Source organism: Caretta caretta, chromosome 1 (assembly GCF_965140235.1).
Source record: "Caretta caretta isolate rCarCar2 chromosome 1, rCarCar1.hap1, whole genome shotgun sequence".
NCBI lineage: Eukaryota > Metazoa > Chordata > Testudines > Cheloniidae > Caretta > Caretta caretta.
In genome coordinates, this window is record NC_134206.1 from 186,926,554 (window position 1) to 186,949,120 (window position 22,567).

Genomic DNA, 22,567 nt, shown 5'->3' on the forward strand with positions numbered 1-22,567 from the left:
ATATATTTGTGCATTTTTGCAGCAGACTTCTCTGGGTTTCTGCTGGCTGTGGCGGACACTGCAGCTGGGGCCGGAGTGGAGCTGACGGCAGAGAGGGGCTGGGTGGTGCTCCCTCCCTGTCCCCTTTGGGGGCTGGCCTGGGCCCCACCGTTCCCCCCTGAATGTTCCTCCATATCCCCCAGGGGGCATGCCCCACAGTTTGGGGACCACTGCATTTGTGGGTTTTAAGTTGCCCTTTTGGCCTGAATCTGGTTAAAATGCAGTATGGCAAGGGCATCAACTGACTAAGCAGTTGTGGCCTATCGAATAACAAATATTTAGCAGAGATGTGCACTCATTCTTCCTGGCTGCTAAGCATCAGTCTTTGGTTATATGCCGTATGAGCCCAAAGCCCTCAGTGGAAGGAGTTCTTGGAGAGGGAGGATTTGACAAATAAAAGCATAGTGGGACTGGCACTCTTCTAACCTCATGTTTCAAAGGGAATCAGCTGATTGCCAGTAGGGACCAGGAGGGAATTACTTCCCTTCCCCTCTGCAACAACGTCCAACATTGCACAATTGACTGCGTATTATGTCTCTTACCTTACAATGCACCAGGTGTGGGCCATTCCTAGAAGAAACTGGCTCCCATCCCATCCAGTCCAGGAATTCCTGACTCTTTAGTCCTACACATGGATAGTTCTCAAACTCAACCTCTACCAAAAGTGCAAACTGCTTAGTAATCTGCCTCTTGTGCATGCTCTGAGACGAGGGCCCAGGAAGCCTCGTCAGCATTTTCATCTCTGGTGAAAGATGGTTCTGCTTTAAATGTATCTGTCCAACAAAACTGTCCTTGAACTAAAGGAGGAAAACTAATCTCTGTACCGCAAAACTTTATATAAGCTGTTGTAGTTCTTAAAAGTAATGGGAGGTGCTTCCTCGTTCAAGGGAATGTAAGATTCCTAGACTGTTACATTTCAACAAAATAGGTAGTTACAGCTGTTTCTTCTCCTCAAAGTGACATATTTACAGAGTGTGGTTGCTACAGCTTTGATGAGACCAGCTAATAGGGTTGATGGTGGTACCTTACCAAGCTCCGACCACAGTGCCAGAATACAATTTGGGGGACTGGGAAAGGCAAGATGTGAAAGCACTGTGTGTGTGCAAGAGACAACCAATACCAGTACTTTGTGACCGGTGAGCAGAACCCTTGTGACCGGTGTGCGATAAAAACCTTCCACTGCCCTTGGCCTTGACTCCGCCCCTCCAACGGATCATTCCACTTAACCCTGAATGCTTCTGCCTCCCCCATCAACCCTCCTCCCACCAACCCTCCTCTTTACACACTCAGATTCCTGCAGTCTACTCTATCATGCTTACCTATGCTACGTGTGCAATGTAAAATAAGAGCCAAAAGTATGCCGTCTAGACAAACTGGGCCCAAATTTAAGTTTAGCAAAAAAAAAAAAAAAAAAGGTTTTGCTGCAAGACTTGAGCTCAATAGGGCCCTACCAAATTCAGGGTCCATTTTGGTCAATTTCATGTCATAGATTTTTAAAAATCGTATATTTCTTGATTTCAGCTATTTAAATCTGAAATTTCATGGTGTTGTAATTGTAGGGGTCCTGACCCAAAAGAGTTATGGGGGGGTGGTTTGCAAGGTTACTGTGGGGGGGGGGGGGGGTGCGGTGCTGCTACCCTTACTTCTGCGCTGCTGCTGGTGATGGCGCTGCCTTCAGAGCTGGGCAGCTGCAGAGCGGCGGCTGCTGGCCGGGAGCCCAGTTCTGAAGGCAGAGCTGCTGTCAGCAGCAGCAGAACAGAAGACTGGCCTGGTATAGTTTTGCCACCCTTACCTCTGCACTGCTGCCGTCAGAGCTGGGCCCTCAGTCAGCAGCCGCCACTCTCCAGTCGCCCAGCTCTGAAGGCAGCGGCGCAAGTAGTAAGGGCGGCCTGGTATGGTATTGCCACACTTACTTCAGCGCTGCTACCAGCAGGGCGCTGCCTTCACAGCTGGACGCCCAGCCAACAGCCGCCCTGCTCCACCCCCCAGCTCTGAAGTCAGCGTAGAGTAAGGGCGGCAATACCACAACCCCCATAAAATAACACCACGACACCCCTGCAACTCCCTTTTGGGCCAGAACCCCCAATTTGAGAAAGGCTGGTCTCCCCCTTGTAATCTGTATAGTATAGGGTAAAAGCACACAAAAGAAAGACCAATTTTCACGGTCCGTGACATGTTTTTCATGGCCGTGAATTTGATAGGGCCCTAAATATAAATACCCCTGGGGGAATTCTGTGCTACTCCAAGCTGCCGTTTAAAGTTGATCAGGATGTGCCCTTCAAGGCTCCCCCAGCAGGCAAAAAGAATCCTCACTGGAAGCCATTAGAGAAGCCTTCATAGCCTCACGTCTTCAGTGACACAAATCAATGAACTTTAAAAAGCCCACAGACACCAGCAGGACTATTTATCTTGAGTTTTTCCTCTAATGAGGTCGGGGGTTATAGCTAGGGAGGAGCAAAAAGTTTAGGACAGTCAAAAGAGGCATCTGGAAGGCAGGCAAAAGGAGTCGCCACATGAAAGGAAGGGAAGGATTCAGAAAAGAGTGGGAGTGAAAGGGGCACAGTAGTAAAGGCTAATAAGAGAAACAGGAAAGGGTTAAACAAACAAAATAGGAAGAAGCAGAGTTAGTTTACATTTTAATATGAACAAAAATTTAAACAGTACATGTCAAACCACCTCCCAATCACTCTGTTTACATTACATCCAGCCTTGCAAAAAAAGTCTACCCTCCCAACTCATGTGAGGACGAGATACTGGGGAGGAGGAGGGGAATTTTTACCATCAGTCACCAAACTAAAGGGCAGATGAGTCAATTTGAAATGATGAATTTTCATAAAATTTTGCAGGGCTAGTTCCATTCCTTCCCCTTTTGTCTCCAGAGACAAAACTTGTTAGGGCAGGGACCTGTCTCCTGAGATATGTAGAACACCATGTATACTTTGGGCACTATATAAACAGAGACAATGGTTTTCTGGGCTGCCCTTGTCTCAAGGGAAGTTTTGCCTGGGCTTGTGCCAGCAAGTTTGAGTCTCTTTGCTCTGCCTGACTAGTGGCTACTCAGGGGAAGAGACCTTGAAGAAAAAGGTTCTTCTCTGCAGGAGTCAACCTATTCCCAAACACAGCATCTTTCTACAGACACTGAAGAAAGGAGGGGACTTGAGGAAAGATTTTATGGGAGAGAACCTGTGAGGAATACAAGGCAAGAAGGAGAAATGTGGGGAAGGGAGGAGAACAAGAAACAGGGTGAAAGACTGAATAGATCGAAGAGCGAAAAACAAGAGGAAAACTTTAAGGTTAGAAATTTGGGGCTCAATTTTTGTGCTCTCACACTTTGAGTCAGCAAGGACTATCTAAAAAGAGAGAGGCAAGGGAGCATCCACTAAGCCTGTAGGGAAGAGTGTTAGTCTATATTCCACCTGAGCCTTGGGTGTGAAACATATGCCTCCATCAGCACACTCCCCGCCCTGCTTTTCCAAAAAAATTTCCTGCTTTTGATAGGTTGTATCTTTTTTGTGTATGTTCATGTAGCACCTCAAGTACTTGAATGGAGAAGCACATTATGCGGACAAGTTCTCTCCTTAGGGGAATGTTACCTTTTGCTAGGTTTCCCCCTCCCTGTTACTCCCCCCCTCCTCCCCAGTTCTTCCTTCTAACCTCTAACGTTGGCCCGAACTTCCTTCAGGCCCAAGAGAGCTGGATATGTTGCCATAGCTTCCAAGTGGGCTATAGTTATGAGGAAAAGGAGCATGTGAGGTCTTCTCCCCCGCCCCATGTTATTTCTGCAGTATATCCAACCCAGATGCTGAATGCCGATTGCCTACAAGTCAACCAACTACAACAGCACTAAACACCTAGATTAGCTTTTTTAACATCAGTCTATTTACATTAGAAAAGTCAGTGATGTGGGGGTACATCGACTTTTTTTAAATGCTGCTGCTGTTATACGCTCTGGATTAGCGCTGTCTCCCACAGCCCCTGGCACGAGACTGATTTGACACATTAGAACAGCTACAGATAGGCCAATGATGCAGAGAAGGATGAGATGAATCATAATGTCTCCACCTGAGCTACAGATTAAAGAGCCACACTACTGTATATGAGCTATTCCCCTCTAGGTATAGGGAGGTGGGAAGGACAGGGCTACACTATATATACAGAGAAGCCCCTTTGCATTGAATTAGTCTGGGGTGTGTAACACTAGGGAGCAGGAAGTAAGATCAATTTCACAGCTGGAATTAGAAAACAAAAAAATCAGAGTACAAGAGCCTCCCCCACCTTCACACCACCTCTAGCCCACACCCCATCCACAAACTCTCTAACCCTTTAAAGAGTGTATTTTACAGTAAAAGGCAAAATATCAACCCTGACAATAATACAAATATTTCACACTTACACGGCACCTCTCATTCAAGAATCCCATAGCACCCTTAATCATTAAGTCTATAAGGCACTATCCCTGTTTTAAGGAAATGGAAAAAGTGAAGTGACTTGCCTAAAGTCAAGCAGAGCAAAAAGAGTATAATCCAGGAGTGCTCTCTCTCTCACACACACCCCTCTAGATCCTGGACAGCCTTTCAGGCCACAGGTTACACTAGGGTTGCCAACCTTTCCAGGACAGTTCTGGAGTCTCCAGAAATTAAAGATTAATTTTTTAAATTAAAGATGTCATGTGATGAAACCTGCAGGAATGCGTCCAACCAAAATTGGCAACCCTAGGTTACACACGTTAGCGGTTCTCAGACATTGTCCGCAGACCGCTGGCAGCCAATGGGCGAGCTGGCAGGTTGCATGGTGCTAGCTGCTCCTTGTTTCCAGCTGCTTCTACAGGTCTCCAAGCTGCGAAGAGCGTTGGCATCCGTAAAAGGTGACAAGGAGCCAGTCTCCACCACGGATTGATGCTACATAGGAGAAAAGGAGACAAATCTCCAGAGGAACTGTTGGCTAACCAGGAAGTGAAAAAGAAGCAGATAGCAGAGAAGTGTAAAGGGTAGAAGAGTGAGAAACAGGAACATAAAGGGCAGGAGAGGGAGATGAAGTAATGAGAAGGCAGAAAAAGAATACACTATTTCTTCTGAAAGAAAAACACTTACCATATCAAAGAGAGCTAAATATACTCAGATACCTCCCTAATATTTTTCCTGCTAAGCAATTACCATAGTTACTATAAGAATGGTGCATAATTGTAAATGGAATCATAACTAGGAGGGGAGATGCCCCATGGATTTATAGGGATGGGGGTAGGGAGAAGATGGCAAGGAAACAGATGTGGTCCATGAGATATTTTATTAAAATGCAGTCCCCAATGGAAGCGTGGGAGAAAAACTAAAGCAGACATGCAGCTAGGCCCTTCAGTGAGAGCCACACACAGAAGTGTTAACTGCTTAGTTCTCAGAAGGGCCTGAAAAATGCAGTCGGCCGCTCACCCAGGGCAAGCGCCATCAGCTTCTGCAGTACCTATGCTTTTACTTATTCTTCTTAAAGCAAAGTCTCTAACCCTTGTGCAAAATAAGAGCCTTCCAAACTTGAGCAATACATAACTGATGCAGGGATGTCTGCCTGAGCCTGCACTGACAGCTCCAGTGCCACCGCCTCCACCATTAGGGAAAGGACGGAATGTGGTTGTCCCCATCGTTGAAGAGGCAGAGGAAGACTGGCAGCTGCTGCTGCTGCTGCTGCTAAGAGTAGGGTGTTGCAGATGGCTGCCACTCCCACCCCTTGAGCAGGGGGGTCAACAAGAAGGCACCTGAGGAAGGCTCTTCATATATGGGGTTTGTCCTCCCCACCCTACAATGACACTCCCCCATTACCCCAGCAGAGGACTCTATGCATCTGAGGGGGCGGGGTGTTGGGGTGGGTGGAGATTCTTGTCTCCGGTTGTCAGGCTGGCTGGGGACTCCTGCTGCTCCCTGTTTTGGGCCAAGCCAGGGTCCCACATTAGGAGGTGGCCCAACTTCAGCCTCCCTGCAACTCCAGCAGAGGATCTTGCTTATTGGGGGACCAGTGTAGATTGACTTGTTGAGGGGATGCAGTCCAGACATTAATTTATTGGGGGCCTAGCACTGGTTGAGTGCCTGGGTAGCACGTGTTTGCTGGAAGACAGCACAAAGTACTTACCCGTTTTCTGCAGGCTGAATTGTATTGGGACCAAGCTAGGGGGTACCAAACCTGTAAGGCCTTGTCTACACTACGAAATTAGGTCAAATTCATAGAAGTCTGTTTTGTAGAAAGCGTTTTCATACAGATGATTGTGCGTGTGAGTCCCCACACAAATGCTCTAAGTGCATGTAGTCGGCGGAGTGCGTCCACAGTACCGAGGCAACCGTCGACTTCCTGAGCGTTGTTACACTGTGGATAGCTATTCCACAGTTCCCGCAGTCTCCACCGCCCATTTGAATTCTGGGTAGAAATCCCAATGCCTGATGGGACTAAAACATTGTTGCGGGTGGTTCTGGGTACATATTGTTAGGCCCCCCTTCCCTCCCTCCCTCCCTCCCTCCCTCCGTGAAAGCAACAGCAGACAATCATTTCGCACCTTTTTTCCTGGGTTACCCATGCAGACGCTATACCACGACAAGCATGGAGCCTGCTCAGCTAACCGTCACCGTACGTCTCCTAGGTGCTGGCAGACGTGGTACTGCATTGCTACACAGCAGCAGCTTATTGCCTTTTGGCAGCAGACAGTGCAGTATGATGGGTAGCCGTCGTCGACTTAGTCCAGGGTGCTCTTTTAACTGACCTCGATGACATCAGGGGCGCCTGGGCAAACATGGGAGTGACTCAGCCAGGTCATTTCCCTTTTAAGTTCCGTCTCATGGCGATTCAGTCCTACCGGCAGTCCTAGTGCACTGTCTTTTAATGAGCATCCAGGAGAAGACGATGGCCAGCAGTCATACTGCACCGTCTTCTGCCGAGCACCCAGGAGATGACGATGGCTAGCGGTCATACTGCACAGTCTGCTGCCAGCAAGATGTATAAAGATAGATGAAGTGGATCAAAACAAGAAATAGACCAGATTTGGTTTGTATTCATTTTCTCTTCCCTTCCTCCGTGAAATCAACAGCCTGCTAAACCCAGTTTTGAGTTCTATCCTTGAGGGGGCCATTCTGTTTCTCGCAAAGCCACCCCCTTTGTTGATTTTAATTCCCTGTAAGCCATGTTGTCAGTCGCCCCTCCCTCCGTCACAGCAACAGCAAACAATCGTTTCACGCCCTTTTCCCTGGATTGCCTGAGCAGGAGCAGACGCCATAGCACAGCAAGCATGGAGCCCGTTCAGCTCACTGCAGCAGTTATGACCACTGTAAACACCTCACGCATTATCATGCAGTTTATGCAGAACCAGCACCGGAAAAACCAGGCGAGGAGGTGATGGAAGTGAGCTAATGAGGACATGAACACACTTTTCTCTAAAACCACATTCCCCCGCAATTTGGAGATCATGGTGTTAATGGGGCAGGCTCATGCCATGGAACGTCGATTCTGGGCCCAAGAAACAAGCACAGACTGGTGGGACCGCATAGTGTTGCGGGTCTGGGATGATTCCCAGTGGCTCCGAAACTTTCACATGCATAAGGGCACTTTCACGGAACTTTGTGACTTGCTTTCCCCTGCCCTGAAGCACAAGCATACCAAGATGAGAGCAGCCCTCACAGTTCACAAGAGAGTGGCAATAGCCCTGCGGAAGCTTGCAACGCCAGACAGCTATCGGTCAGTCGGTAATCAATTTGGAGTGGGCAAATCTACAGCGGGGGTTGCTGTGATGCAAATAGCCAATGCAATCATTGAGCTGCTGCTATCAAAGATAGTGACTCTGGGAAATGTGCAGGTCATAGTGGATGGCTTTGCTGCAATGGGATTCCCTAACTGTGGTGGGGCTATAGACGGAACGCATATCCCTATCTTGGGACCGGACCACCAGGGCAGCCAGTACATAAACCGTAAGGGGTACTTTTCAATAGTGCTGCAAGCACTGGTCGATCACAAGGGACGTTTCACCAACATCAATGTGGGATGGCCAGGAAAGGTTCATGACGCTCACGTCTTCAGGAACTCTGGTCTATTTCAACGGCTGCAGGAAGGGATTTACTTCCCAGACCAGAAAATAACTGTTGGGGATATTAAAATGCCTATAGTTATCCTTGGGGACCCAGTCTACCCCTTAATGCCATGGCTCATGAAGCCGTAAACAGGCACCCTGGACAGTAGTAAGGAGCTGTTCAACCATAGGCTGAGCAAGTGCAGAATGGTGGTAGAGTGTGCATTTGGACATTTAAAGGGTCGCTGGCGCAGTTTACTGACTTGCTCAGACCTCAGCGAAACCAATATTCCCATTGTTATTGCTGCTTGCTGTGTGCTCCACAATCTCTGTGAGATAAGGGGGAGACGTTTATGGCGGGGTGGTAGGTTGATGTAAATTGCATGGCCGCTGAATACACGCAGCCAGATACCAGGGCAGTTAGAAGAGCACAGCAGGAAGCGCTGCTCATCAGAGAAGCTTTGAAAATCAGTTTCATGACTGGCCAGGGTACTGTGGGACACTTCTGTTTGTTTCTCCTTGATGAAAACCCGCCCCCTTGGTTGCCTCTAAATTCCCTGTAAGCCACCTGCCCGTCCCCCTTCGATCACAGCTTGCTTGCAAAGGAAATAAAGTCACTATCGTTTAAAAAACATGTATTCTTTATTAATTGATTATAAAAATAGGGAGATAACTCACAAGGTAGCCTGGGTGGGGTGTGGGAGGAGGGTAGGCGGGAAGGAAAAGACCACTTTAAAACTTCTTGAATGACAGCCTTCTGTTGCTTGGGCTGTCCACTGGGGTGGAGTGGTTGGGTGCCCGGAGCCTCCCCCCCGCGTTCTTGGGCATCTGGGTGAGGAGGCTATGGAACTTGGGGAGGAGGGAGGGAGGTTAAGCAGGGGCTGAAGAGGCACTCTGTGATCCTGCTGCCGTTCATGAACCTCCACCAGACACCGGAGCATATCCATTTGATCCTGCAGTAGCCCCAGCATTGCCTCATGCCTCCTTTGATCTTCCTGTCACCACCTCTCCTCACGTTCATCAGCCACTGTCCTGTACTCTGCTATTGTGTCCCTCCATACAGCTCTGTCAGTGCCGGACGACTGCATGAGCTCAGAGAACATGTCATCACACGTGCGGTTTTTTCGCCACCTTATCTGAGATAACCTTTGGGATGGAGGAGGGAGGCTTGAAACATTTGCAGCTGCTGGAAGAAGAAAAAAAGGGAGTGAAGTATTTAAAAAGATACATTTTACAGAACAATGGCTATACTCTTTCACGGTGAACAACACTATTCACATTACATAGCACATGTGATTTTGGTAAAAGGTTGCATTTTGCATCTTATATTGAGTGGCAGGCGGCCATGGTAAGCCATAGTCTTTCGGCTTCTGCAACCTTCGTAACAGCAGCGCCCTCCTTTCCCATACCAAGCAAAGCCCATTGAGCTGGCCATTTAGTGCTGCGGTTTTCCTGTTAATGTGCAGCAGCAGAAACCAAACTAACCTCCTCCCCCCATCCAATTCTCTAGGATGATCGCTTTTCCCCTCCCCCCACCGCCTGGCTGGTATCAGGGAAGATCCCTGTTAGCCAAACGCGAACAGCTCAGCGCCAATGCCTCCGCCCACTGCGTGGCTAACTGCGGGGAGGATTTCTTTTCAGCCACAGGCAAACAGCCCAGTAGGAACGGCCACCTCTGAATGTCCCCTTAATCAAATTCCCCTATTTCAACCAGGTTACCATGAACGATATCACTCTCCTGAGGATAACACGGAGAGATAAAGAACAGATGTTGCTTGAATGCCAGCAAACACTGAGACCATACGCTGCCAGGCTTTGTCATGCAATGATACCAGATTAGTTGCTACTAGCATGGCATGGTAAAGTGTCCTACCATGGAGGACAAAATAAGGCTGCTCTCCCCAGAAACCTTCTGCAAATGCTTTTAGAGAACCTCCAGGAGAGCTTCATGGAGATGTCACTGGAGGATTTCCACTCCATCCCCAGACATGTTAACAGACTTTTCCAGTAGCTGTACTGGCCACGAATGCATCCCAAGTCCTCAGGGCTGCTTAATCATTAAAAAAAATGTTTGCTTTTATAACATGTATTATATTTAAAAAGGTGCACTCACCAGAGGTCCCTTCTCCGGCTTCTTGGGGGTTGCGAGGGTATTTCAGTTAGGATGATAAAAAGATCTTGGCTGTCAGGGAGAACAGTGTGCTGTGTGCTCTCCCCAAGCTCGTTGTTCTCGTCCTCCTCATCCTCATCTTCCCCATCTGCAAAATCCTCAGCCATGACGGAGAGTACCCCATCATCAGAGTCCACGGACAGGGGTGGGGTAGTGGTGGCGGCCCCCCCTAGAATTGCACGCAGCTCAGCATAGAAGCAGCATGTCTGGGACTCTGTCCCGGAGCGTCCGTTTTATTCTTTGGTTTTCTGGTACTCTTGTCTGAGCGCCTTAAGTTTCACTCAGCACTGTGTTGCGTCCCTGCTGTAGCCTCTGTCCCTCATGGCCTCGGAGATTTTTTGAAATGTTTTGGCATTTTGTCTTTTGGAACGTAGTTCTGATAGCACGGATTCCTCTCCCCATACAGCAATCAGATCCAGTACCTCCCGTTCGGTCCATGCTGGAGCTCTTTTTTGATTCTGGGACGGCATGGTGACCTGTGCTGATGAGCTCACCTGACCAAGCAGGAAATGAGATTCAAAAGTTCCCGGGGCTTTTCCTGTACACCTGGCCAGTGCATCTAAGTTCAGAGTGCTGTCCAGAGCGGTCACAATGGTGCATTGTGGGATAGCTCCCAGAGGCCAATACCTTCGAATTGCGTCCACACTAACCCTAATTCGAAACAGCAATGTCGATTTCACGCTAATCCCCTCGTTGGGGAGGAGTACAGAAATCGGTTTTAAGAGCCCTTTATGTCGAAAAAATGACTTTGTTGTTTGGACGGGTGCAGGGTTAATTCGGATTTAATGCTGCTAAATCCGACAAACTCGTAGCGTAGACAAGGCCTAAGAGACTAGGCCTGGATGTCGGGACTGGAAGAAAAGGGACATTTTTCGTTTGGCATATAGGCCTACTCGTTGGGCTAACAGGTACTAGGTAACTTTTCCAAGCCCTTTTCCTCAGTTAACATTAGTGCCTGGTTCAAGCAGTATGGTTTTCCAAAGCAGGACTTTTCCTGCAACGGAACAAGCTATCAACTCTTGCAGACTGAAGTGTACCAGCCGTACCTTCTCTAGGGCCTCGAACGTTGGAGGGATGGGGAAGAGTCTGACCACTTTCCTCCCCAATCTGCTGCTGCATAGAAAGATCAAGACTTGTCCCAAGAACAAGCTGTTCTCACAACATACTACTGTTGTGTCAGATCAGTACCCTTCCTTGCAAATGGGACAGATCCTTCCTCCATCCAGGGTTAGTGTCTCACCTCCAAATTTAAAAGGGATCTCTTGGTTCCCCTTTCTCGGAGCTTAATTTCCAGAAAGCCTAGAAATGGACCAGTCTTGTCTAGAAGCACTGAGAAAGGGGGATACCATGGAAGTGTCATTTTTACTTTTGCACACACACACGGGCAGGGAAGGATCATGATAGTCCCTTCTAACCTTAAAGTCTATGAGAGCATCAGATTTTAAGTGAAAAATACAGTAAGTTCAACACTTGTGTCACCAACATGTTAACTGAACCCCGCAGTGGAGAGATGACTGCACAGCACTATCTCAAACCAGCTCAGTCTCCCTGACAGCCTGCTTTTCAAGTGGCACTAGGAGATTGTGGGGGGGGTAGGGGGGGAGGAACACCTCTTACGTCATTAGAATGAAACCTGCCACACACAATGGCTCCAATCTTGTTCCACATATCTGTCCTGTGAGTCTCTTTGCAACATATGTGCTGCCTTTAGTGATAAAGAGTTCACTTCTCTACCCTGACTGGAGTCTATTCTGCCCTGCATTTCAGAAGTTTCAGCTCATTTCTGATGGCAGAATCTCTATTGCTGGTGATATGAGAGACTGAAAGAGCACGGTGGGATTTTTCAAACCCCAAACAGAATTGATAGCTCACTAGTTAGTGGGGGAGGAGAGTAAATCTCTTGGCTGGAGTACATTGCTCTGGAATGATTGAAAGAATAGATATGAATTCCTACAATCCTTTTCTCTCACACCCAGAGTCTATTTCATGACCTTAAACACAAGCCTTTATCAACAGACCCATGTCTTTTAACAAGCCAACACCTAGCTGCCGAAAATTCTTGAGACCTCACCTTTTACCCTCCCACCACTCTTCCCCCTTTTTGTTTAACCACCCAGCTTCTTTTATTTAGCATTCTATAACCTATTCAAATCACCTCAGCAAGACTCCTCTACGCCCTCGGCTGGCCCTCCCCTCCCCCGACAGTGGTGCACCTGGAAACATCACAGAAACACCAGCCATAGATTAGAATTGAAAAAACAGGACCGTACAGACAATGGGTTCCAAAGGGGGGATTCCAAAAAACAGAACAGCCTCTGTTAAGTGACTGAAGCTAAGATTTATGAACACTAATCAGTTCTTAAGTCATTTCATTGCCTCTAGGCAGAGAAGAGGAATCACAGCGACATTTCCAATGTGCCACAGTACCAAGGCACAATGTGTTAACTCATGCTGTGAAAGGACTTTTGTCATTTGGCTGAAACAGTATTTTCAATTTCTTTTGGATTATTGCAGAAGTTATATTTGCATAACTAGAAAGGCAAAAATTCCTTTTTTGGCATTGTGGCGTTCCAGTCAAACCTTCTAATGACAAAAACTTGCTCACATCCATCATTCTGAAACATGGTCTCTGTGTATTGATGGAAATGGAGTGCTTGGTAAGGTTAGCGAAAGGACAGAGATAGAGATCATACAGAGAGACAAGGTGGGTGAGGTAATACCTTTTATTGGACCAACTTCTGTTAGAGAGAGACACAAGCTTTCAAGCTACACAGAGCTCTTCTTCAAGTTTGGGAAAGGTACTGAGAGTGTCAAAGCTAAATACAAGATGGAACAGATAGCACATATTTTAATTGATGGGACCCGGTAACACACCCATAATCATAGGACTAAAAAGGGGGTTAGTGGGGTACAGTGTTGTAATCAACCATAAATCCAGTGTCTTTATTAAGACCATGATTTTTAGTATCTAGCAAAGTTATGAATTTAAAGCTCCCAGGCTCCTCTTTTCAAAGTGTTGTGCAGGTTTTCTTTAAGGATAAGGACTGATAGGTCAGATACAGAGTGATTGCTTCGTGAGAAGTGCTCACCCACAGGTGATAGAGGGTTTGTGTCTTTTATCATTTTCCTGTGTGAGCTCATTCGAGAGTGCAGCAATTGTCTGGGTTTCACCCACATAGTTGTTGTTGGGGCATGTTGTGCAATGGATGAGGTACAACACATGTTGTGAAGGGCATGTGTAGTACCCATGATCTTGAGAGGTGTGTTGTAGGGTGTGTTAATCACTGTAGCAGTGGGAATATGTCTTCAGGTTCTGCATCTGTTGTTCTAGCAGGTTTTGGTGCCCCTTTGAGTTGGTGTGTCCTGGTCTGTGGGGAGCTTGTTTCTGATGATGAAGAGCACTGGAGAGGTTGTGGGGTTATTTGAAGGCTAGAAGAAGGGGTTCAGGAAAGATTTTTAAGGATGGGTCCCCATCAAGTATGGGTTGTAGCAGTTTGATGATACCCCATACAGGTTCCACTGTGGGGTAGTAGGTGACATCTAGGGGTGTGCAGTTGTGGGGGGGGTATTTTTGTTTTGAAGCATGTTCTCTCGGGGTATTTGGGTGGTCCGTTCCATGATGCGATCTACTTTCCTGACGGGGTGGCCTTGTTTGTGAAGGCAGTTTGAATGTGTTACAGTATATAACCTGGACTTTCTCCTTGGAGCATTTTCTGTGGTATGAGTGCCAGGCTGCAGATAGCAGATTTCTTGGTGTGTTGGGGGTGGTTACTGGATCTATGCAGGTAGGTGGGTGATTCATGGGTCTTTTGTATATAGTTGTCTATAGGGTTCCATTGCTGAAGCTAATTGTGGTGTCTAGGAAGTTGATGCTAGTGCGAGAAGCATTCCAGAGGGAGTTTAATGGACGGCGGTGGTTGTTGAAATTGTGGTGAAAAATCTATGGAAGAGTTTAGGTTGCTTGTCCAGAGAGTGAAAATATCACCAAATATATCTCAGGTACACCACTGGTTTTGGGTGCAATTTGTTCAGAAATTCTTCAAGGTGGCTCATGAAGACGTTGACATATTGAGGAGGCATGCTAGTACCCATGGCTATTCCCATGGTTTGGGCAAAGTGTTTGTTGTTGAATGTAAAACTGTTATGAGTGAGGATGAAACGGACGAGTTTCGCCAAGTGTTTAGCGTGGATATCTCAGAGTTGTCCATTGTCTTATAGATATTTGAGGCAGGCAGCTATGCTTCCATTATGAGGCATGTTGGTATATAGGGAAGGGATATTCATGGTGGCAAGGCTGGTGTTCTGAGGAAAGTTGTTAATGTTGTAGGGTTTGTGGAGGAAGTCGGTTGTGTCCTTGAGGAAGTTGGCCCTTTGTGTGGTGAGTGGTTTGTGAATGGTATCTCTCTACCACTGCTAGGACAGCTACACAGTCACTGATCACCAGATAGTGACCAAACCAGCTGACAAGAAGGGCACCACTGTAGTCCTCAACTGTGATGACTACGTTAATGAGGCCAACCGACAACTTTCCACCACCACCACCTAAGAAGAACTCAAAGAACACCCCATATCACAATTAACCCAGGAATTTAAGGATATCATCAAAAAGAAAAGGAGTACTTGTGGCACCTTAGAGACTAACCAATTTATCTGAGCATAAGCTTTCGTGAGCTACAGCTCACTTCATCGGATGCATACTGTGGAAAATACAGAAGATGTTTGTTTTTATACACACAAATCATGAAAAAATGGGTGTTTATCACTACAAAAGGTTTTCTCTCCCCCCACCCCACTCTCCTGCTGGTAATAACTTATGCAAAGTGATCACTCTCCTTACAATGTCTATGATAATCAAGGTGGGCCATTTCCAGCACAAATCCAGGGTTTAACAAGAACTTCTGAGGAAGGTGTGGAGGAGGGGGGGTGTTAGGAAAACAAGGGGAAATAGGTTACCTTGCATAATGACTTAGCCACTCCCAGTCTCTATTCAAGCCTAAGTTAATTGTATCCAATTTGCAAATGAATTCCAATTCAGCAGTTTCTCGCTGGAGTCTGGATTTGAAGTTTTTCTGTTGTAATATCGCAACTTTCATGTCTGTAATCGCGTGACCAGAGAGATTGAAGTGTTCTCCGACTGGTTTATGAATGTTATAATTCTTGACATCTGATTTGTGTGCATTTATTCTTTTACGTAGAGACTGTCCAGTTTGACCAATGTACATGGCAGAGGGACATTGCTGGCACATGATAGCATATATCACATTGGTGGATGTGCAGGTGAACGAGCCTCTCATAGTGTGGCTGATGTTATTAGGCCCTGTGATGGTGTCCCCTGAATAGATATGTGGGCACAGTTGGCAACGGGCTTTGTTGCAAGGATAGGTTCCTGGGTTAGTGGTTCTGTTGTGTGGTATGTGGTTGCTGGTGAGTATTCGCTTCAGGTTGGGAGGCTGCCTGTAGGCAAGGACTGGCCTGTCTCCCAAGATTTGTGAGAGTGTTGGGTCATCCTTCAGGATAGGTTGTAGATCCTTGATAATGCGTTGGAGGGGTTTTAGTTGGGGGCTGAAGGTGACGGCTAGTGGCGTTCTGTTATTTTCTTTGTTAGGCCTGTCCTGTCGTAGGTGACTTCTGGGAACTCTTCTGGCTCTATCAATCTGTTTCTTCACTTCCGCAGGTGGGTATTGTAGTTGTAAGAATGCTTGATAGAGATCTTGTAGGTGTTTGTCTCTGTCTGAGGGGTTGGAGCAAATGCGGTTGTATCGCAGAGCTTGGTTGTAGACAATGGATCGTATGGTGTGGTCAGGGTGAAAGCTGGAGGCATGTAGGTAGGAATAGCGGTCAGTAGGTTTCTGGTATAAGGTGATTTTTATGTGACCATCATTTATTAGCACTGTAGTGTCCAGGAAATGGATCTCTTGTGTGGACTGGACCAGGCTGAGGTTGATGGTGGGATGGAAATTGTTGAAATCATGGTGGAATTCCTCAAGGGCTTCTTTTCCATGGGTCCAGATGATGATGATGTCATCAATCTAGCGCAAGTAGAGTAGGGGCGTTAGGGGACGAGAGCTGAGGAAGCGTTGTTCTAAGTCAGCCATAAAAACGTTGGCACACTGTGGGGCCATAGCAGTGCCGCTGATTTGAAGGTATACATTATCCCAAATGTAAAATAGTTATGGGTAAGGACAAAGTCACAAAGTTCAGCCACCAGGTTAGCCATGACATTATCGGGGATAGTGTTCTTGACGGCTTGTAGTCCATCTTTGTGTGGAATGTTGGTGTAGAGGGCTTCTACATCCATAGTGGCCAGGATGGTGTTATCAGGAAGATCACCGATGGACTGTAGTTTCCTCTGGAAGTCAGTGGTGTCTCGAAGGTAGCTGGGAGTGCTGGTAGCGTAGGGCCTGAGGAGGGAGTCTACATAGCCAGACAATCCTGCTGTCAGGGTGCCAATGCCTGAGATGACGGGGTGCCCAGGATTTCCAGGTTTATGGATCTTGGGTAGTAGATAGAATCTCTCAGGTCGGGGTTCCAGGGGTGTGTCTGTGTGGATTTGATCTTGTGCTTTTTCAGGGAGTTTCTTGAGCAAATGCTGTAGTTTCTTTTGGTAACTCTCAGTGGAATCAGAGGGTAATGGCTTGTAGAAAGTGGTGTTGGAGAGCTGCCGAGCGGCCTCTTGTTCATATTCCGACCTATTCATGATGACAACAGCACCTCCTTTATCAGCCTTTTTGATTATGATGTCAGAGTTGTTTCTGAGGCTGTGGATGGCATTGTGTTCTGCACGGCTGAGGTTGTGGGACAAGCGATGCTGCTTTTCCACAATTTCAGGATATCATCAAATCCTTCCCCTAACAACTGCAAGAGAAACTCTACAAACTCATCCCCCATGACCTCACCTCAGAGACCTTCACATCTTCCCAAGATATACAAAGGAACCCAGGAAGACCCATCACATCTGGCCAGGCCACTCTTACTGAAGGAATACTGGGACTCAGAAACCATCCTCAAACCATTCACCGCAGCTGCAAAATTAAATTTAGATTCTATGCATCAAATGCCTAACATCTCCAAACATTTAACCAGAGACTTATCCCTCAAGAGTATTGTATAGAGAAAGAGAGAGAATGCCAATGTCAAAACAAACGTGACAGGTTTGTGTTAACAAAGGCATATTCAGCATTTTAAAAGCCAGAGGCAGTCGTTTGTATTGCAATTCATTCCAGACAATGACTCCAGGGCCTAAATGCCCTTGATGCAAACAGGCAAGTCAATCACATCAAAACAGTTGTGTCTGGAAAGCTTTCCCCTTCCTCCCAAACAGCTTTCTGGAACAAGAAGTTATTGAGAAGGAGTTTGCAGATTAGAAATTACTTATCAGGCTAGCGTCACTCATTCAGATTATAGCATGGTTCGTGACATATCAGTGCGTCCAAGAGAGTTACACTTCATTAGCTTATTACTAGCTTTTGTCATCTTTTTCCAGGGCAACTATTTATACAGATTCTGTGATTTATTCTGTGCAGCCAGGAGAGGAGGGCCAGGAAAATTCTCTCTCTCTCTCCCCCCTCCCCCCCATCACCCAACCACCTCCTTTCTAAACAGTTTCCTAGCTCCAAACATTCAGTAACTTTCCAGACATGGAATGGATTCTCTCCCTCCCAAAATACACAAATGCTATATTCCCCACACATCCCTTGCATTATTATTTATTCATCCTTGCAATTTATATAATACATCTGTCAAAAGTGTTCTAGGTACATGTACAATTTACAATAAAAAGCAATTTAATAAAGAAAGCTAACTTGACACAATATCAATTAGGTTTCAGAGTAACAGCCGTGTTAGTCTGTATTCGCAAAAAGAAAAGGAGTACTTGTGGCACCTTAGAGACTAACCAATTTATTTGAGCATGAGCTCAAATAAATTGGTTAGTCTCTAAGGTGCCACAAGTACTCCTTTTCTTAATGTCAATTAGATGTCCAACCTCCAAAAACCAAAGCCCTCTGCATTAAAAGCTTAAGCAAATAAGTAGGATATGCAACATGCTCTGAAGTTCAACAAATTTCACAAAGATCAAGGGAGAGGGAGATTAGATTTCAGAGTTGAGGTCCTTTTACCCAAAACGCATGAAAGAGACTGTCAGTTCAGGTACCACAACTGCCAGTGAGGTACCACAACAACACAGTGAGAGAGGCAGCTTCCCAGAGAAATAAGCACTCAGATCATAAAAAGCACTATAAATACAAGGACTTCATCTGCCCTTGGAAACAAACTGGCAGCCAGTGCTGTTTACAGGGCACTAGTGTAATACACTCACTGAGGGCAGGTCTACACTTAAATCGCTGCAGCTGTGCCACTGTAGCGCTTCACTGAAGACATGACTACGCTGACGGGAGAGCTTCTGTTGGAACAGTTAATTCCACCTCCATGAGAGGTGGTAGCTATGTTAAAAGGGAGAAGTCCTTCCATCGACACAGAGCTGTCTACACTGGGGGTTAGGTTGGCATACCTACGTCCTTCAGGGTGTGGATTTTTCACACCTCCGAGCGACACAGTTATACCAATGTAAGTTTGTAGCGTAGACCTGGCCTCTGAAAAGTTCCAAGTAGGTAGCCACAGCTGAACCCTAAGCAGTATAGCCCCATGCAGAATGCACTGCAGTAATCCAGTCTGGAGGTGGCAGAGGAACAGGAGACTGTGGCAAAAGCAATATCTAAGAGCAGTCACAGTTTTGTGGCCACTCTCAAATGCAAAGAGCAAGCTCATAGACTCATCTGCTTCTGGAGGTCTAGTTAGCAACAGTGGCTGTCAAAATTCTTAGACTGCAAGTTTTGATAACAAGAGGTGGACAAACACCACCTCTGCTATTTTCTCTGTTTGCTTTCACTAACCAAAGAGCACCCACCTATGTCCTGTCTAGATTTATTTTCAGCCACCTAGCTCTCCTCCAAGACCCACTCTCAGCCAAACAATCCCAGCTAGCCAGCTCAGTTGAAACGGAAGAGTGGAGTGTCAGGAGCATACTGATGCTATGGAAACCCAACAGTCTAAAGGAGTGACAGGAAAGAAGCCTGCCTCTATAGGAGAGGGGTCTTTGGGGCAGATGAGCAACCATCCAATAGTATCCTGGGAGTCCTCTTGGCATTATCACTGTTTTTTATATTGCAGCATGCTATTTACAAAGATCTGAAGTTTCAGGACCTTTCAGTGGCTCCACTCCCCTCTAAGAATAAAAGAGCACCCATTATTATGTATGAATGAAGAGAGAGGGAAGATGTGTGTGTATATAATATCCCGACAAGCATCTAGATATGTACATATAATGTTTAGAGCTCTTTGTGCTCACTCACAGATGGCATTCTTGATACTGTAGAAAGTCAAATGTAAGTAGGAAAAAAAACCTATTCATAGACCAGTCACCAATGAGATGGAGTTTTGCATTCTGTAGAAGCCTATTGTATTATGTTTCCTATATACTACATTATAGACATAAATAGTATCAGAGTTTGCATCCCTGGAAGAAGCACGTAAATCTCATAACTACATACAAGATTAGTACTGCCTGGCAGAGGTATTAATAATCTTAAAATGGGGATTATTTACAGTACTTGCCCTGGTCCCCCATTTTATACTCAATGCGATGAAGTGCCACATGCCTAAAGCCTTGAAAACTGAAATACTGCAGTAAAAGAAAAAAGCAGCAACTGTCTCAGAGTGTGACACCCACATGCCAGCTGTGGGTTTTCAATCCCTTGTTCTGCAGAGTTATTCTGAATTTGTTAATATAAAATAGTAAATCAAGTACAAGCTAGTTAAGTTGTCTTCAGCTTTTATCATCGCCTTTCTTTTTACATTCTAATGGGTTTATAAATAGTAGAGCAATATGAACCACACTCCTTTTTAAGTGCACCTATCACCATAGCATCAGCACTATATATTATAGCACGAAAACCAAAAAATAATAATAATAATAAAAAAATCACTCTGAATCCTTATTTGGAAAGCCAGTCAGAAGATTTATGTTATAAAACAAGATAAGCTTTTGACCCCCACCCTATCCTTCTCCTTAGTAAAGCAAATTAAGTCTCTAGCTTTCAGAAACACTGCCCTAAAGAATTTTTGAGTAGCCTCTGGCTTTCAGACAGAGCAGAAGGCTTCAAGGCACTGTCAGATCAGGTGTTATTAAAAAACACCAGTTCAGCAAATATCATGCAAACAGTTTAAAGAAGCCCAAAACCTAAACTCTTGTGATGCATACCAAAATGGGACTAGCCAATTCCCCCGTTAAACTGTATGTTGTTCGTTTTTTTTAAAAAGGAGCATCTTACACATATGCTTCTACTTGCACACATAAAGATACCAAAATGCTTTACAAAACTAGAGATGCACATAGGATTCTGATGCATACAATTAAAAAGTAGCCCTTCTGAGATAGAAGGCAGCAGCTGTTTGATACCTTGGCAGCTTTTCCACACAACACTGATAGAAAATTAAGAACATTGGATCCAGTTTTAATTGGAGAAGTATAAAACATAGTTCAGGTTAACAGAAAGTAATTACCAAGATGGAATTTGACCAGGGCACTGGAGAGAACACCTAAACTCTTATATATGAGAAGAGTTGTCAAGATCTGTGTTTTATATCTGATCTGAACGACCACTCCTCTAGTAACACAATGCCCCCTACTGCTATCCTGGGGTATCAGTTTAGTATCAACTTTGAAGGAAGAATAGACAAGCACCCACTCACTCCTTATTAGGAAAAGGTTATCCAGAATAATATTGTTCTTAATCCAAGAGGATTTAGTATTCAAGCACGTAAAGTTAACTCAAGCAGTTTCAATTCATCCATATTGACGATCAGAATACAATAGATTCAGTTTGTAAATTATACAGCAAAGTAATCCAGGCAACCTTGGTTTCTAAGTGTTTTTCCAGGGAGTGGGGAGGAGAAACAATCATTTTTTTCGAAGTTTGAACCCTAGCCAAAACCAGTACAAAGGTTCACCTCTCTCTCTTCCGGCAAAGGAAAGATAGCATGAGAAACATGAAATCGGAGATGTGGAAGCATGGCTGTGCAAGTCAAGCACAAGTGTTGTTTCCAAGCTATCCTGCATTTGCTTTGCCAGTTCTTACTACTAGACACAAAAGATGCTGCCAGCTCTGCTTCTTTTACTCCAACAGTTTAGAAATTAACAGAAAATCCTCACTTCCATAAGAGCAAAGGAAGCTTTCACCATTACTAAATATCTCCCTTCACACATACACATCAGGTTGTGTTTTTCAGGTGTGGAAACAGTCTGTGTTATCACAAAGATATCAGTTTACTCAAAAATGCATTTTGCTAACACTAAGCTAGACATATGGGCCATCACAACTCGTATTCAGCCATTCTTGAAATCGTAAAGGGGTCTTACATTGCTACAGCATCTCTCTTCCAGAAAGATCCCAAAGCACTTTACAAGACTATGTACATTCACCCACTGAGCTGAGACAGACACTTGTGGGATGGGACACAACAGCTATTCAACTGCACACAGCACTTCTACAAGACACTTTAAGGCAAGAATTGAAGAATATTATACCCAATTGGAATGGTAGGGGGAATTCAGGGAGACAGAGTATACTTACACAAGTTGAAGTTTAGCCAGGAAGCCACCTCCACTCTCGTAAAAATAGAGATTACATTAAATTAATAAGAACCATAGATTAGGAGGACTTTGGTTTTATGTTTTTTACATCCAGCAACACAGCCAAGGCGTGCCTTCTGTACTTACTAGGAGAGATAAGCACAACCTTATTTATTCACCAAAACTTAAGTTTTCGTGGAGGTATCCCAGTCCAGTATTAACCAGGCTCAAATGAGCTTGTGAAATCTGACAAGCAAAGTTCAGAGCCAGAAATGGTACAGCTGCAGGCACAACAGAAAAGGACCGTTCATTGTTCCCTTCTCATGCACAGTTTACAAGTTCTGAATGGATCCCAGTACATAGGCATCAGGGAACACTTTTCTGTTCTGCATTTGTACAGCGCCTAGCCTAATGGGGTCCTCACCTTTGACAAGGATTCCTAGTGGTAATACTGTACAAGTAAATAATATAAAGAATTTGTTCAATGCTGAAAGGGCCTTAGATATTTTTCTCCCTTCAATTCCAGCAATAGCAATTGCTACTGCATTTCTTTTGGAAGAGCACAGGGTACTATCTGCCACTTGGAATCTCTCAGGAAACTGAATGGGTGTGATACAGTCCTATTCCATATAAAATGCACTGCTAAAAAGAAAAATGAATGGTGGGTCAAACTTTTAACAGATTATTGATATAGACA

General features: G+C 45.5%; 1 protein-coding gene across 3 annotated transcripts in view; it reads right to left on the bottom strand.

The window, feature by feature from the left end:
- Positions 1-22,567, bottom strand: part of IGSF3 (immunoglobulin superfamily member 3) — a 170,474-nt gene that overhangs the window by 146,311 nt on the left and 1,596 nt on the right. The gene's annotated exons all lie outside the window — the stretch shown is intronic.